The sequence below is a fragment of the Dermacentor albipictus genome, unplaced genomic scaffold (genome assembly GCF_038994185.2).
Source record: "Dermacentor albipictus isolate Rhodes 1998 colony unplaced genomic scaffold, USDA_Dalb.pri_finalv2 scaffold_14, whole genome shotgun sequence".
NCBI lineage: Eukaryota > Metazoa > Arthropoda > Arachnida > Ixodida > Ixodidae > Dermacentor > Dermacentor albipictus.
The window spans coordinates 2,586,888-2,592,887 of NW_027225568.1; positions in this window are offsets into that span (position 1 = coordinate 2,586,888).

Genomic DNA, 6,000 nt, shown 5'->3' on the forward strand with positions numbered 1-6,000 from the left:
CTCGATAGTTCGTTGGCAGTTCCTCACGTTCGTGCTAAGCGGAGTTCTCCTTTGGCAGCAACGCGTTCGCTCGTACTGGAACATCTTGAAACGGAATATGCACGTCATCTTCAAATTTTTACTGATGGCTCTGTGGACAAGGTCAGAGGATCTAGTGCAGCTGCTTTTCACATTCCCTCTTTGAAATTTGATTGGTCCGTTCGCTTCACTGCAGTCGTGTCCTCCACAACGGCCGAAAGCGTTGCCATTGAGGCAGCTCTCAAAAAGCTACGGTTTTGTACGCCTCAACCTGTGGTCATTTTTACAGATTCGAAATCCGCCCTTCAAAGGTTAGAGCACGGATTCCCTACTGATGCCTTATCTCTAAGCTCCCTACGTTCGGTGCAAAATCTCAGTGTCAAAGGCTTCTCCATACGATTCCAATGGGTGCCATCACACATAGGTATCATAGGCAACGAGATGGCGGACAGCCTCGCCCATAGAGCGCTGTCTGGGAAACCTTCAAGAAAAGTGCCTCAAGAAGACGGGAGACTCTTCAGAGAAGCGGTGTCGTGCCACTTCAGTTCTTTGTGGAGCTCACCTCACAAGCCATGTGTGATCAAGGGTCTCCAAAGAAACCAAGCAACCTTACTGCTCCGCATTCGCACAGGCTCTGCTCGTACCCCTGCGTGGATGTTTAAGACTGGCCTGGCGTTATCACCATTATGTTCAACGTGTGGTGTGTGTGGTGACATAGAACATTACCTAATGTGCTGTACAGTGTATAACGCGGAAAGGAGGGTGTTATTCGGGTCCCTCAAGAACACAGGACTTCCTCACAGTTCGCTTCAGGACATAGTTTTCCCGCGCGGGAACCGGTTGTGTAGGAAGGAGGTCTCTCGCCTTCTGTTAAATTACCTACAGGACACGGATTTGGCTTCCACATGGTGAACTGAGGAGTGCACATTTGTAATTGGGAGGTCTGTGTCGGATTACGTGATTTAATTATTTTAAGTGTCGCTACGGTGGAGCAATTGCCGGCAGCAACTGCAAGGCTAATCCCACCAGTAGCCTACAACAACTCAACTCAACTCAAAGCTTTGGTGTTCAATATCGATTGCCTCGCAGATACAGAGCGCAATAGCAGGTTCTTTTTACACGAAGATACGTTGTATCATCGTCACTGGGTCAATAAACACGACCAACTTCACATTTTGTTCATCAGCTCTTTACGTTCACGTAATACTCTCGCAATCCACGATATACGCGGAGGAGGCCACGCCGGCTATCGAGCTAGCTTGCGCAAGACACAAGGGGGTTTTTAGTGGCCGAGGACGGACAGGAATGTGCACTCTTGGGTCGCAAGCTGTAAGGTGTGTCAACAACACAGTTAGCGTTCTAGGTGACAACCTGGGTTCGTAACACCCACTTTGATTCCCGAGACAATTTTCCTTATACTGTTAGAATAGATCACATTAGGCCTTTTCCAATGACGGCACACAGAACCGATATATTATAGTCACTGCACGCTACTTGTGAAAGCTCATAGAGATCGCTGACGTGGCTTTGCTTGCCGCCAGCTGTGTCATAATGTTCCTACGCGACGGCTTCGAATGGAGACATGAACTCGCTAAGAAGCTCGTCTCCCGCAGGTCGACCACAATGCGTAGCCACGAGCTCCGCACTTATCTACGACTAGCTAGAGTTGACCATCATTTCGCGCCCGCGTACTAGCCACAAGCTAATGGTCTGACAGAAGGGTCGAACCAGACCGTCCTAGTTCGACACGCACCGCACTGTAACAACAACAAGCCAGGTCAAGCTGATTGAGAAGTGCATCTTCAAGCAGCTGCATACGCAATTAACACGGCGTTTCAGAGCTCCACAAGGACTTCCCCTTAAGAAATTGTGTACGGCCAACTTCCAACACTTCGACCAACTTTCTCCGCCTCGCAACTATATGCTCAAAGAATACACTATATATATATATATATATATATATATATATATATATATATATATATATATATATATATATATATATATATATATATATATATATATATATATATATATATATATATATATATATATATATATATATATATATATATAATTCAATGAGAAGTTCTGTAGGTCCTGTGCATAGGTAGATTTAGAAACGAAGGTGCCCACTTACGAAAATTGCATCTTTACTGTTTGTAACGTTCCGGCCGTGGCACGGCCTTCGTCAGAATAAACACACATACAAGAGCGCAGCCGCTTTTATGGGCATGCGCACGTGGGCATAACAGTAGCACATGCACGTGTACGCTTGCAAATATTAATAATAATAATAATAAAAAAGTACAGCAGCAAATATAACTTAAGCACGATAAATGATATGCATTAAATATCATTCACGTGTCATGATGATTGTACATGAAGTACAGCATGATATCGATTGCGACATGGCAAAACTGATTTGGCATGCTTTGTCAATTCTTTACAAGGACAGGGACATCAAGATATGGCAGAAAGGCACGACACTTTTCCTACGCTCTCGTTAATACCGGATGACACAGTGTTAAATTTGCGGATGAGAAAGGATTCTCGTACTTCTCGATCATGGTGCGATTTGAAACCTGATTGTATTATGGTTACACTGATATTGTCAAACGTATGACCTGGCAGTCGAACATGTTTCGATAATGGCAGGTGTGGCAAGCTGTTAACGTGTGATTTGTGGTTATTGAATCTCACACGAAAAGATGTTTCGGTCTGACGGATATACTGCATATGGCACATTGAACATTCAAGCAGATAGATGACGTTAGCGCTGTCGCAAGTGAAGTCGCCGTTGATTTTAACAGAAAAATTGGATGTTGTGCTTCTAGCAGTCTTTGATCTGGTCATGTGTGTACAAACTTTACAACGGGACTTATTGCAGGGATGACAACCAGCAGGAGCAATCACTTTAGTCTTGGAAGAGGTTACTAGGTCACGCAGATTTCTAGAGCGACGATAAACAACCCTTGGCGATTCCGTGAAAATGTGTTTAAGACGGTCGCTTTGTGTTAGTAAGTTATAATGCTTCCTGAGAATGTGGGACACGTTAGGAATAGATGCAGAGTGTGTTAGGATAAGGTTAGTTCGTGAAATCGGCGCCGATCGCTTGTCCGTGCAGATGATCGAGTTCCTTCCGGTCGAGACAGTCGGCCCCTTTAAGGGCATCGTCAATTATTTGTGAAGGGTATTTCTGTACGGTGAGTGCGTCACGAAGCTGGTTACAGTTGCGAGTGAATTCACTATTGTCTGAACAAATTCTTTTTAACCGGATAGCTTGGCTGTAGGGAATGCTCGTTTTGCAATGCTTGACATGGCTGCTGTTAAAATGCAGATATCGCTGTCAGTCAGTGGGCTTTCTGTAAAGATTTGTCGTTAACTTACCATTGCACAGAGTTACCGATACGTCAAGAAAGCTTATGCTAAGTGATGAATAGGAATGGGAAAAGGAAATTGATGGTGCGGCGATGTTAAAGTCGGTAATGACGGAAAGTAATGCACCTTCACCATGGTGCCAGATTAAGAAAATGTCATCGATGAAGCGTTTGTAATAGAATGGTTTGAGGTCACGAGTATCGAGGAAATTCTTTTCTAGTAAGCCCATGAAAATGTTAGCATAATTGGGGCCTATTTTTGTGCCCATGGAGGTACCACTGGTTTGAATGTAATGTTCGCCGTCGAATTCAAAGTTGTTGAGTTCAAGGATTAGTGTTAAAATTACGCCAAGGGTAGAATAGTCGATGGGTTTGTCATCTACAGAATCGTTATATGAACGGAGTACAGATTGAATCCCATCTGTATGGGGAATGTTCGTGTACAGTGACGCCACGTCCAGTGTGACTAGAAGAGCATCTCTTGGAACACACAAGTCAGCGATATCCGACAGGAAGTGGTTAGTATCTTTGATATAAGAAGAAAATTTAGGAGGAATTGAACTGATAAGGTTATCTACATAGCGGGACAGATTCTCTGTGACGGTACCTATTCCTGAAACTATTGGTCGCCCTGGGCTGTTTTGCTCATGGATTTTAGGAAGGAGATAAAATCTACCAGCTACCGGGCTTAGTGGAACTAATGACTTGACTACAGATTTTTCTATCTTGTTTTCTTTCGCGGGATTGTCTAAAGTGTCCTTTACCATGGTTTTGAACTGTTCGGTCGGGTCGTAACTCAGATGCCTGTAGAATGACTGGTCATTAAGTTGTCTGTGAGCCTCTGTTATGTAACTGGCTTTGTCCATAATGACGACTGCGCCACCTTTATCAGTGGGTTTAATGATGATGTCGTCACGGTTAGCCAACTTTTCAATTGCGTCCCTTTCTTTGGGGCTAAGGTTCCGACGGAATGGTAATTGCATTTTGTATGCTTCAAGTACATCTCGCTGCACAGCTCTGATGTATAGATCGAGGCATTTATCTCTTTGAGAAGGAGGAGTCCAGTGCTTAGTCGAAAATAAATATGTCTTGTTAGAGGGGCAGCGATCGTGGAAGTACTCGCGTAACCTCATGTTTGTTTCAAAATTGTGCAAATCATTAATCAATTGAAACTCATTGTATCCGCCAGCTGCGGGACAAAAGTTTAAACCCCGTGACAGGACAATATATTCTTCGCTCGATAATGTGCTACAAGAAATACTAACTATATTTCCCGTTTCTTCGGAGCTGGAATTTGTCGATGTCGTTGCATCTGCAGGGGTGCTGACACTAGTGCAGACCTTGTCACGTATTAACTTCTTACATTTCTTCTGGTTAAGTTCGCGCGTTTTATCTTGCCTGTAGTTATCCAATGATGCCCTCTCTCCGGTACTGAAGTTGTGAGTCGCAAACAGTTGCTACTCTTTGTTAGTTAACTGTTTCGCGGATGACTCATAATGGTTAATAACAATGCGCGTTAGGTCCAGTGAAGCTTGTTTGAGGGTGTTGTCCCACCTCGACAAGTTGCTAAGGGGCATTTCAGACGTGGCAGGTCTTAACATGAGGCGTAAACCTTTAGGCACAGTAGATACAGCAATGTACGTTTTTAAAGTGGAAGCATGAAGGTTACACTGAATGCGTTTTTGAATTACCTTTCTAATCTTCAAAAAATGCACAGAGGCGTTCCCAAAGGGTGTCTTACCCCGGCAAGATGTTGCTAGTCAATTGGTTCAATTAGCTGGATCAGACCGCGTGCTTCTGAGCCCGTACCTTGGCTGAGGCGACGTGGCACAGCGCGTCGGTGAAGTTGCCGGTGGGCTGGCTGCCGCCTTGCGATTCACTGGATTGTCCACAACATCACTACAAGTCGTACTGCTGTCTGTTGACGTCCTAGTCGTTTTGCTTGTTTTCGTTCGGTCTGTAGGTGCGTTTGGTGTAGGTTCACTGTTTCTCGGTGCCTTGCTACTTGATGTCTTCTTCGTCGCTGCCTTGCCTCTTGATGTCTTTTTTGCGGATGCCTCGCTCACCGATGTGAACCGAACCGAACCGAACCGAACACACATGACCACATCAAAGACTGCTAGAAGCACAATATCCAATTTTTCTGTTAAAATCAACGGCGACTTCACTTGCGACAGCGCTAACGTCATATATCTGCTTGAATGTTCAGTGTGCCATATGCAGTATATCGGTCAGACCGAAACATCTTTTCGTGTGAGATTCAATAACCACAAATCACACGTTAACAGCTTGCCACACCTGCATTATCGAAACATGTTCGACTGCCAGGTCATACGTTTGACAATATCAGTGTAACCATAATACAATCAGGTTTCAAATCGCGCCATGATCGAGAAGTACGAGAATCCTTTCTCATCCACAAATTTAACACTGTGTCATCCGGTATTAACGAGAGCGTAGGATAAGTGTCGTGCCTTTCTGCCATATCTTGATGTCCCTGTCCTTGTAAAGAATTGACAAAGCATGCCAAATCAGTTTTGCCATGTCGCAATCGATATCATGCTGTACTTCATGTACAATCATCATGACACGTGAATGATAT